This window comes from Trachemys scripta, chromosome 7 (genome assembly GCF_013100865.1).
Source record: "Trachemys scripta elegans isolate TJP31775 chromosome 7, CAS_Tse_1.0, whole genome shotgun sequence".
Lineage (NCBI taxonomy): Eukaryota > Metazoa > Chordata > Testudines > Emydidae > Trachemys > Trachemys scripta.
Window position 1 is genome coordinate 97,168,006 of NC_048304.1, and position 12,466 is coordinate 97,180,471.

Here is a 12,466-nt window from a genome sequence, read left to right on the forward strand (position 1 = left end):
TCAATTTCAGAGTGGTTGTCTAGCAGTCTCCTGGCAAATTTCACATAAATAGTGGAGCAGAGCAACCGCATTCCTTTCTAGAAACCTGATTTTACATGTTCACTATGGGCTTGATCCTGTCCTACTGAAGTCAATAGGAGTTTTGTCATTTACTTCAATGGGCGTAGGACCAGATCCTAAGTCCCCAGTGCACATTAGGCAGCTAGGATGTAGTGCATTAAGCATGGAGCTGGTAGTCAAAAGACCATGATTATCAGTTATCCCATCTGTAAAACGGATAATGTTTACCTACCTCTTTATAGCACATTAAGGTCTGCAAATATAGAAAAGCCATTGAAGTACTAAGTTGCATTATAAATAAGTTTGTAGATCTCATTCTCATCCCCTTTCATATGCCGCAAAATCACTACATGACTATCAGTCTGCACAGAAGGGATCCAGGAGTGGACTAGAACATTGCAAGTTAGGATAGATGTCCTTTAGCAGGGCCACTGTATGTGATGACATCTCTGTGGCTTCTACCCACACCATGTCTGACGGCCAACTTCTGCTTTCATTAACGCCAAAATTAACTCATTTTCATGGGCCAGATCTTCAGCTCTTGTAACTTGTTGTAGCTCCACTGAAACCAATGAAACTAAGCTGATTTATACCAGGTGAGAACCTAAACTATTGGCTTCTTTGGATTTACACTAGTGTAACTGAGGGCCAAATTGGACCTTATGAATTAGCCTGAACATGTTTTTTAAAGAGTGAAATGAACACAGTGGTGTCTCCAAAGTGCACTGTTTGCTGAACACAATCTCTAAGATTAACAACCACTCTTATCTTAGACTCATAGACTTTAAGGTCAGAAGGGACCATTATGATCTTCTAGTCTGACCTCCTGCACAACGCAGGCCACAGAATCTCACCCACCCATTCCTGTAACAAACCCCTGACCTATGTCTGAGCTACTGAAGTCCTCAACTTGTGGTTTAAAAACTTCAAGGTGCAGAGAATCCTCCAGCAAATGACCCATGCCCCATGCTGCAGAAGAAGGTGAAAAACGCCCAGGGCCTTTTTATGAAAGAGACAAACAAGCAACACTAATAATGGTAAGAGGCTCATCTTCCCAAATAGGAACAAGAAAGTGTTACCTTTATGTCAGGTTTTACTATCACTGAAACCATCTTGATGAAGGAGGTGGAGCAAGGTAAAACTGACTCAAGAAAGGCCTTTGGGTGTATTTACCCCCACTGCAATTAAAAAAAGGGAGGAGGGGTAGTACTTGCCAAGAAGATGTCCTATCCAGGGCTCCTTGGGATGCAATGACTCAGCATATCTAGCAGACACCCTCCACCAGCAAATCTGCTATGGAGCCACAGGTGCAAGTTAAAGATATCTCCCTCTGAGAGAAAGTGGTGGTTCAAATATCATAACTGGAACCTGGGAAGATAAATAAGTTGCCACTCGTTCATTTCTTCCCACTAAACCTCAGGATTCAGCTAATGCTTATCTGGATATGCAAAATACAAGCTGTTTGGCTGTGATTCCCTAGAATGTAATCTGATGACTCTTAATATCAACAAACTTTAAATCCACACGTCTATCTTAAAAGACATAATATATAATATAACATACTTATAAAGATATATAATTTAACAATGTCATGCTAGCTGTTCAGTGCTTAATTTAATGCATCTATTTAATAGAGCCTTTCTTTGAACAATCTTAAATATTAGCATGTAACAGCAGGATTGGGGAAGCATAGCAATAGTATCATCTGAGGCTTTAATATAAATACGTACCATCAGTCAGTCTGCCTCTAAGCGAGAAGTTTAGCCATCACTTAAAAATGAGCTTTACAAAACTCATGAAGGCTTTTTTCAAGGTTCACTACTCACTGAGTTTCCTTCAAATTTTTCACTTACCTTAATGCCTTGTTACTCCTTTTTGACCCAAGCAGTTAGCCAGTATTTTGGGGTCTTGTGGGCAGGGCCGGCTTTAGGAAGTGCGGGGCCCAATTCGAACAGTTTCGACGGGGCCCCAGCAGGGATGACTAAAAAAAAAGCCACTTAAAAAGAATCCTTTCATTTCTTCCATGTATTATTTACTTTCCATGACTATATAAATAATAACAAAATTATATATTACATACATTACGTCATATATTAATTAGCTGATTTTCACTTTCATATTAGGAAAATAATTCATGTTTTGATAGTTGTACAACTGATTTTCTTCAATAATGTTTATTTTATTAAAATTTATAAAATATTTCCTTATTAATATAAAATTGTGCCCTCCTCCCCCCCCCACAGCGCCTCCTGGCCCACGGAAACAAACCCTGCTTTCCCAGCGCCGCCCCGCCGAAACAGCTGTGGGCCGAAAAGGAAGGTTTGAGGAGGGGGGTGACATAGGGTGACCAGATCATAGCAGTAAAATAGGACCCAACCCCTCCCCACTCGGCCCCACCATCACATCCCTCTTCACCCCCTAGCCTCCCGCTGGCTTGCTGTGTCCCTCCTAGTCAGTCCCCCACCCACCACTTGCCTCCTTTCACCTTCTCCCTCCCCTGCCAGAAACCCCCATGCCCACCCCTAGAACCCCTGCTGGTTCACTGCTTGCCTCTTTGCCCACCCGCCGCTTGCCCACCCGCTCGCAGCTTGCCCCCCCCAAGTATAAAGCCTCATTCAAAGACCCAGGGGTCACTATATTACTGCACACAGCAGTCAATCAGTGCAGTTGTAGATAAATCTCTGCATTATGCATTTTTGTATAACTTTTATATGATTTTGTATTGAACCTTGGTAATGTTATAGCTGGCCCCTAAGGTAGTATAATTAAGGTAAAAAAAAAATGTCTTTTTGCTAGAAGTAGAATAAGATCTTCCCCCCACTTTGTAATCAATTGACCTGTTGAATGAATGAGGTGTGAATGAGGAAGGCAGGCACTTCCAGACAGCTGCAACCCTTGGAGAGGGGCTGGGAGCCAGCCAAGGAGAGCTTTGCCCAGGGCTGAGTGGGACAGAGTTTGGGTGCAGGCTCCGGGCTGGGGCACGCTGTGGGGTGCAGGATGGGTGGAGGGGTGCAGGCTCTGTGAGGGAGTGCGGAGCGGTGGGTGCAGGCTCTGGGACAGAGTTTGGGGGCCGGAGAGGGAGTGGTGGGTGCTGGGGGGGAGGGGACTGCCATCACATGTGGCTTCCTTCCTTCCCTGCTGCCCCTCACCATAGCCTCGGTGGGGGATGGGGCTGCCCCTTGCCCAGTATTTGCAGGAGTGGTGGCTGGGGGGAAACCCAGTCAAACTCTGGTTTTACTCTTTCATTGGGTCACTTTAACCCCTTACAAACCCCTTCCCGCCTCTCTCACCCCCCTTTTCTACTGGGCTTGTTTGATCTTTTTGGTGGAGCCAGATGAAAACCACAAACCCCAGCGAGAGCAACAGGCTGGAAGACTAGACTGAACCCACCACCCACCCAGCCTAGTCCATCCCAGAGCCCAGGACTGAGGGCAAATGTCCCCCCACCACCGGGCCACCTGCTTCCACTCCTGGCCTCTCCCAGCACCGCCAGCGATTCTGTGTGGCTGCATCGGGTGGGATTTCAACCGGACCCTCCAACCCCCCCCCCCCCCCCGCTAAATTCACTCCTGTATTGCGACCACTCTGCACCAAGAGCACCTTCCTTCCCTACCCTAGAGCTGCTGGATGGCTAGAAAGCTGAGCGGGCATTTGATTGATCCGGAATATTATTGTGCCCTCCCCCCCAAAACTTAATGTCTACACAGCTTTTGGGGAGGGGGGGGATATTCTTCCCCTCCAAAGCCGGTCTATTTTATTGTTGCAGGGCAAATGAAGGAGCCAGTGTTTAATGGAAATATTCAGCCCCTACAGTGGTCTTGCAGCAGGGGAAGCAGAGTTGATGGAAAGGGAACTGGTGTGGATAGGAGCCCCCCGTCCCCCTCCTTTGCAAAATAATTTGGGGAGGGGAATCAGATCACTCCATGCCTCAGTTTCCCCTCTCTTGGGGGAGAAGGGAGAGATAAAAGTCTCAGCCTGACGTGTTGCAGACCTTTCACATTCTCCCCTCTTGATGTATTTGATTTCCTCCTCCAAACCTCCCTCTCTCTCTCACCTGGAATTCACAGCACTAAGAACTGGCTCGGGGCTTTCTTCCTGGGTTACATGATCCCGAGTTTAGTTTTGAAACAGACACAGGCAGGCACAAATTCACCCTCAAACAGCAACACCACCGAAAACCACAAAACCAACCCAATATTACACACCTAGGGGGAATCACAGGGTCAAACACTCACCGACCGAAGCCCCAGCAGCTGCTAAGGTGAGTGAGGTCCACTGCAGAGATTCCTGTCTCCCACTGGACCGGAAGCCCCCTCGGTGTCTCCTCCAGGTGAGTGCTGGGGGGAGGGGAGGGGAAGGCTGCAAAGCACATGTGCCTTCTCCCCCCTCCCCCTCCTGACCTGCAACAGCCGCTGCTGCCTCTGCCTCAGCTCCCCCCCACCCAGCATCTCTCGTTGCCTAGCAGCAACAGCTGCTGTTTCCGGGAGAGCCATGGAACTTTGCTTCAGGCAGGGACACTGCCCGATCTGCGTGGGGCCCTCTTAGGGGCGGGGCCCAATTCAGGGGAATCGGTGGAATCAGCCTAAAGGCGGCCCTGCTCAGTTGGGTCCCACCAGAACCAGCATCGTTACAGGCCGCCCCGGTCGTCGGCAGTATTTCGGGGGAGAGACTTTCCGCCGCCTTTGTCGGGGGTGGCATTTAGGGGGCGGGAACTTCCGCCGCCTAGGGCGGCAAAAAAGCTGGTGGCGCTCCTGGGTGAGGAGCAGGAGATGAGCGCACGGGGCAGCTGAAAAGGGATGAGCCGGAGTGAAGCTTGAAACACAAATGCAGGGGCCAAGAATCCCAATTCATCCATCCCGGACAGAGGGAGTCAAATACTCGCTGATGGACAATTGGTTCAGATTCTGGGACTGGTTCCTTGTGCAGCAAGTGAAGTTAACTGCACCTCAGAGCCGTGACAGAGCACTGTATAACCAGTGTCTAGTGACTCTCACCCTGGGCTCTCCCCAGTATAGACTCTTGTTCACACTAGTCGAATGATGTTCAAATGCTGAGAAGGAGCAGGGAAGAGGCACAAAAATGACTTGTGGCCTGGCCAGCACACCTTCGAGCAGGCAACCCGAGGGGCTGCAGCTAGTCAGCTTGACTAAGCAGTTCCGAGCTCTGTCATTAAGGTCTATAGTCACCCAGCAGGAGGAGGTAGCTGCATTTCAGGTTTTTGCTCTAGCAGACAAAGGTGTAAGGAGAGCTGGCAAAGCTGATGTTAGAAACATTGACACTGGAAATCCATGTAAGTGTAGAAGAGTGACGGAACCAATCGTGCGGGGACGTGGGAATTCACTCTCACCTGGCCTCTGGGGATGGAGGCAGCACGTGGCTGGCACTTCTCGCTCCTGCCGTACGAGGGGCAGGTGCTGCTACCGACTGCTCCCCCTAACCCCCGCCCTGCTGCGCTCTGGGGATGCTGCCCTGCTGTGGAGCTCTCAGGTGTCTTGAACTGGAATTTGCTTGGAGAGAAACTGCTAAGGAGCCTTATCAGCCCCGAGCAGAGAGTACCTGGGAGCCTGCCTGGGTCGGGCGGGTCTGGTACAGCCTCTCCCCAGATAAGGCTCTTCCCTGGACCTGCCACTCATTGGAATCTGGAACGATTCCCTCCGAGGTAACACCTGGGGCAGCCAGGGCAGGGCAGGGCACGGCCTGCTCCCCTGGAGCGTTAGGGCTTTCAGGAGTCAGAGGTGTCAGCGGAGCAGGTTGAACGTTAAAGGAGCGAAGGCAGTTGGGGGGCAGAGGAATTGGGTGCTTTGCCATTGCACTTGATCAGCTCAATTTGAAAATTCTTTCAAAGGAAATCCAGATGTATACATCTGACTGGGGTACATGTACACATATACACACGCACACTCACATGTGCACATACATGTACACACATACATACGCACATGTACACATACACATATGTACAGACGTACACATACACGCACACACGCTGTCCCTGGAGCGCCCCAGGATGCTGGCTATTATGGAGGCACAAAGGGGTTGGGAGAAAATAATCAAGAAGAACTTTTGCTGAAAATGCAAACCTAAGCTGGAAATCTGTGCAGGGCTGGGCTCAGCGAAAATGATCTTTTGAGCTGCTCTTATTAACCGTGGTCCTGTACTTCCTGGTTTGCGTCGGACCCAGGCAGGAGACTGGGCTGCTCTCAGATGTAGAAGCCATTGGAATGAGCCAGGTCGGAATGAGCCAGGCCCTCAGAGCCTTCTGCCACCAATCGCCCCAGCAGTCACTGATCCACACCAAACCACGTCCTTCCAGTCAGGCAGTTTCATATGCACACGTCAAACCCTTGGTTTGCCACTCAGACACCACGGTGATGGGCACAGTAAGGACCGAGAGACGCTAAACAGGCAGACAGACAAGGAAATAGTGGCCCTGCCTACAGGTGTGTGTGTGGTGCAAACGGATGAACACCAGTTGCTGGCTGAAGGCACAACCTTAATTCCTGCATCTCCTGTCTGTCAGCTACCGTTCGCTTGGCAGCTTGAACTCTGATTTCTAACACAGCATTTTGCTCTGGCCTATTGTGGTTCTCATGTCCGGGGGCGCCTTGGCCCCTGGTATCAGGAGCGGTGCTAAGGAGGCTGCTTTTCAAAGGTCCTTAAGTAGGGTTGTCAACTTTCTACTTGCACAAAACCAAACGCCCTTGACCCAAGCCCTTTCATGCCCTTCCCCAAGGCCCCACCCCCACTCACTCCAGCCCAGCCCAGCTCCCTCAGTCGCTCGCTCTCACACCCTCACTCACTTTCACTGGGCTGGGGCTGGGGGTTGGAGTGCAGGGAGGGGTGAGGGCTCCGGTGGGGATGTGGGCTCTGGGATTGGGCTGGAGATTAGGGGTTTGGGGTGCCAGAGGGGGATCCGGGCTGGGGCAGAGGGTTGGGGTGCGGACTCTAGGAGGGAGTTTGGGTGCGGGAGGGGGCTCAGGGCTGGGGTAGGGGATTGGGGTGCGGGTGGGGGTGTGGGGTCTGGGAGGGATTAGGGTACAGGAGGGGGTTCCGACCTGGGGCAGGGGGTTGGGGTGCCGGGTATGAGGTCTGGGAGGGAATTTGGGTGTGGGAGGGGGTTCCGACCTGGGGCAGGGTTTCTGGGTGCGAGCTGCGGCCAGGCGGCGCTTACCTCAGCCAGCTCCTGGTCAATGGCACACCGGTGCTAATGCAGGCTCCTGACCCCTGGTCTCCCTCCACTGGCAGGCTCTGAGCAAGGCCTGCCCAGAGAACATGGATGACGAGCTCTCGATCCTGCTGACAGCACCCACCAGCACAGACAAACTCCAGCACATCTTGGAGGTGAGCAGAATGGGGAGGGGCCGCAGGGGTTTTACCTTAGCCCTGGGGACTCCTAGAAAGAAGAGACTGGAAAATCCATGTTTCTATTGGATCCTTCCGAGTATGCATTCGTGATATAAACTCACAGGGTGACCTTGGGGTAACTCACTTCCCCCTTACGGCATCAGTCTTCTCCACTATCAAATCTACACTGGGGAAGAAGGACAGAAGCCCCGACAATCACCTTCACCTCTGGGTGTCTGGTTCTGGGAACCGAAACCAACTGGACTATCTGCCCTCTCTCCTAAACTGCCCTGTCTTTCCCTCCTAGGGCCTTGTCCTTAGTGCTCAGCCTGGCCCCTTCCCAGCTTGTCCCTGACCTTTAAAGGACTCTCCAAGCCCCTCCCATGCCTGCTTCCCTTGGGGTCTCTCTCCTGGCTGAGCACAGGCTGCCCTTCTATCTCTCAGCAGGCCTGGGTCCTAGTCACAGGCTACGTCTTGTCACGTGACCCCCACACTTATTCCCTTCACTCTAGGGAGCTGCATCACCTGGGCCAGGTGCAGTTGAGCTCCAACCCCTTTCCTGGCCATCTCAACCAGGGACAGGTTGAAACTGGAAACCTGTGGGTAACAGTAACTGGTTGCTCGCAAAGGTGCTGAAGACACAATGGAAGAGGAAATCCTTTGGCCTGGATTGAAATTATTCTGACTGAAAGTGAATGAGAGAAAATAGGTCCAGAGTTCTCTTCCTAGCAGCAGAAAATGTAGCGATTGATAGAGGTTCAGGTCAGAAAGGACCATTATGTGCATCTAGTCGCCCCTCCTGTATAACTCAGGGCTAGAATGTGACCAAGTGGTTCCTTCAGCCAACCATAGCATGGGACTGAGCCAGAGCATGTCTTTTGGAACGACGTCCACATGCAGGAGAGCCAGCTGGCTACCAGAAAATCTCTCTTCTGCAGTGACGTGGGGTTAAGGGACACGGGGGAAAAGACATGGAGGCTATGACTAAACTTAGAGCAGCAAGGCCAGGAAAACCAGGGTTAGGTCCCAGGCCTGGCTATCAGATCTGCTGTTTTCTATTCCTGGCTTTGGGACCATGAGCGAGTCTCTGCACCGCTGGGTGCCTCGGTTTCCCCAGCTATCAAATGGAGCTAATCAAGGTTTTGTTTGTTCTCCCCGTTTTACAGGGTGGTAAACCGAGACACAGTTGGGACCTGTCTACACTACAGGTCTGTCGTGCGTTTGTAATCTGCTGACCCCCACATGTTGTTCAGAGCCTATGGACAACACAGCTCCTAAAGGTACGTTTGTTCTGTGCTTATCCGGTATGTACCAGCAGGGCTGGACAGCATTTCTCACTGTGATGTGGGGAGCAGGTCCTGGGTAGTAAGGGTCTGAAGAAGCTCTCAAGGACTAATTTTTAAAAATAATTGTTATCAATGAATTGGGAGAAAACATACAATCACTGCGGATAAGATTCGGGGGGTGACAAAATACAGGCAGAGTGGTAATTCCTGATGGGGAGAGGGCAGTGATACAGAGCGATCTGGCTCATTCAGCCAGCTGGACCCATTCAAAGATAACAAGTTTGAGCAGAGCCCAATGCAAGGTCCTATGCGTGGCAACAAGGCACGCCGGCCACACCTCTAGAATGGGGACGTGTATCCAGGAAAGCAGTGACTCTGAAATGGATTTAGGGGCCAGAGTGGAAAAGCCACTCAACATGAGCTCCCAGTGTGATGCTGTGGTGAACAGGGCTAAAGCCATCATTAGACGTAGGAGCAGAGCCGTGAGTAGGATAGGGAGGTGACACAGCAGCAGTGAGACTGCTATTGGAATACTGCCTCCAGTGTTGGTGTCCTCCTTTGAAAAAGATGGTCCTAGAAATTGGAGCTGGGCAGCAAAGAGCCACCAAATGTTCTGAGGGCTGGAGAAAAATGCCTTCTAGTGAGCTATTGAAAGAGCTCAACCTGTTTAGCTTATCAAAAGAAGATTGAAAGGTGACTTCACTGAAATGTTGAAGTGCCTTAATGGAGAGAAAATATTGGGTATTAAAGGGCTCTTTAATCGAGCAGAGAAAGGCAGAACAAGACCCAATGGCTGGAAGGTGAAAAGAGACAAATTTCTATGACAAATAAGGCACAAATATTCAACAGCGAGGATGATTGAACACAGGAAGAAGCTACCAAGGAAAGTGGTGGATTCTCCATCTCTTGATGTCATTAATAAAGACTAGATGCCTTTCCGGAATGTGTTTGCCCCAAAAGTAGCTATTGTGGTAGACAGGAGGCCTGTGATATGCAGGGGGTCAGATTAGATGCTCTAACTGCCTCTTCTTCCCATAAAGTCTACTCATTTCTGAGAAACCGAGTGTAGCATTGGGAGCAGCTTGTGATGTTTTACTGTCTAGCTGGCTTGCTTCCTAGAATGAACACTCATTGAGCGGGGTGATCCACAGGGAGTAGCTCAAACCTCCAAAATGTCTGCCCTGTGGCAGGACATTAGCACTGCAGGGGAGGGGTGGGTGTGGCAGTGACATCACAAAGGCCTTTTGCAGGACGTCAGCCTATTGGCCAAAGGTGTAGGGGAGGTGGTGACCTCACAGAAGGATGCTGACATCAGCCAGGCAGGACAGGGGCTCAGGGCCAGGGAAACCTCAGAGACCCCTGTGGCTTTGCTTCAGGAAGTCTCCTTCTCGAGGTCTCTCTTTGAGGTCTGAGAGAGTATTAGGGGTCACGTACGTGAGCACCAGGAGGAACCTCTTTTGAGTTTTCTCCTTTCTTTTTCCTGATTTCACTAGAAAACTGACGTCCCTGTTTAGAAGGTAAGAGCCTCTGAGAGGTTTGGAACGTGTTCAGTCTGATGCATCTGGCGCCATCTGAATTTTAGGCATGGAAAACACTAGCTTAAGGTGGCCAAATTTTATTCCCCACCTGGGATTTTGTCCCTTAGAATCTCTGGGGACATTAAGGTTTGTCCTTTTTCTTTTACCTTTTCCTCCATCCCTCCCTCCTTTCTCTTCATCTCTTACTTCTTTTGTCTGTTCCCCTGTTCCCCTCCCACCACCAGGAGGGGTGTGTGTGTGTCATGGGCGGTGCTCTACAACTCCCATTGTGGGAGGTCCACCGAAAAATGTGGGGCTGAAATAGTGCTCAGACAGTGATCCCCAGCGGTGACCTGGGCCATCCTTTGTGCTCTCTGGTGAGAACCCTCATCCTCCCGCCCCTCGGTCTCTACCCTGATTGGCTGAGCAGGGCGTTATTGACAGGGAGGAGACTCAGGTCCCTGTTGTTTTCTTTTAAGACCAAGTAAATAGTCATAACCAGTCATATGTTCGACAAATTTTGCTGCTTCTCTGCAGTTCATTATTTTCTCGACCATTCCAATTCTCCTAAAATACTTGCTGAATAATTACTATGAACCCTTGCTGGTCTGGAACTCACTTGAGAGCACTTTATTCAGGTCATTCAATGTCTGAAATTCAAGATCCGATGGTTAGTTTGAAAATCAGGGCTCTTGGGTCCTATTCCCAACTCTGCCACGGACTGGCTGTGTGACCTAAGACAAGTCAATTCTCTTTTCTCAGCCTTAGCTTCTCCCTCTTTCAAGTAGGGATAACAATCCGCTCCTACCTACCTCCCGACAGGTGGAGGATGGGGATCTATTGGAGAGTGTCACTAGGAACAGTGCATAAGATGAGGTGTCCTATCATGTTTACTCAGATCAGATTATGACATAATAGAATGGCTGAAATAGTCTATTTTATTTGTATTTTATTATGTTGCAATTGTTAAGAGCAGCAACTACTTAGCTCAGACTGAAACATCTTATCTAATTTTTGAGATCTAAGTGTCTCCTCTTTGTGTGCGACGAGACAAACATGTACTCCTGTTCTTTTTGTGACACAGAAGATGCTTTTGTTTTGCAACAAAATATTTTTGCAAAGAATTTTCATGCCACTTGATATGATTTCAAGAAAGAAACTGATTTAGTTTGAATGGGATTTTCGGACAGAAACGGTTTCAATGAAATTTCCCCACCATCTCGATTCCTGGGCTCTATCCCTGTCTTTGGGGGGTTTGCTGTCTGTTAGAACAGGAGTCTGATTTGGATAGGGATAGAGACCTCTTTAATGTTTTTAATGAAGTAAATACTAATGGGAATTGTGTGATCATGGGAGACTTTAACTTCCCAGATATAGACTGGAGGACAAGTGCTAGTAATATAATAGGGCTCAGATTTTCCTAGATGTGATAGCTGATGGATTCCTTCACCAAGTAGTTGAAGAACCAACAAGAGGGGATGCCATTTTAGATTTGGTGTGGGTAGTGAGGATCTCTTAGAAGAAATGGTTGTAGGGGACAGCCTTGGTTTGAGCGATCATGAGCTAATTCAGTTTAAACTAAATGGAAGGGTAAACAAAAATAGATCTGTGACTAGGGTTTTTGATTTCAAAAGGGCTAACTTTAAAAAATTAAGGAAATTAGATAGGGAAGTGGATTGGACTGAAGGACTTGTGGATCTAAAGGCGGAGAAGGCCTGGAATTACTTCAAGTCAAAGTTGCAGAAACTATCAGAAGCCTGCATCCCAAGAAAGGGGGAAAATTCATAGGCAGGAGTTGTAGACCAAGTTGGATGAGCAAGCATTTCAGAGAGATGATTAAGAAAAAGCAGAAAGCCTACAAGGAGTGGAAGATGGGAGTGATCAGCAAGGAAAGCTACCTTACTGAGGTCAGAACATGTAGGGATAAAGTGAGAAAGGCCGAAAGCCATGTAGAGTTGGACCTTGCAAAGGGAATTCAAACCAATAGTAAAAGGTTTTATAGCCATATAAATCAGAAGAAAATAAAGAAAGAAGAAGTGGGACCACTAAACACTGAGGATGGAGTGGAGGTTAAGGATAATCTAGGCATGGCCCAATGTCTAAACAAATACTTTGCCTCAGTCTTTCAGAGGCTAATGTGGAGCTTAGGGATAATGGTAGGATGACAAATGGGAATGAGGATATGGAGGTAGATATTACCACATCTGAGTTAGAAGCCAAACTCGAACAGCTTAATGGGACTAAATCGGGGGGCCCAGA

General features: G+C 49.2%; 1 long non-coding RNA gene across 1 annotated transcript; it reads left to right on the forward strand.

Moving 5' to 3' along the window:
• The first annotated feature begins 7,322 nt into the window (after window positions 1-7,322).
• LOC117880754 lies at window positions 7,323-10,236 on the forward strand. Its single transcript, XR_004646611.1, has 3 exons — window positions 7,323-7,401; window positions 8,571-8,684; window positions 10,184-10,236. It is a non-coding gene; the product is annotated as an uncharacterized LOC117880754 (long non-coding RNA).
• Window positions 10,237-12,466: the final 2,230 nt, after the last annotated feature.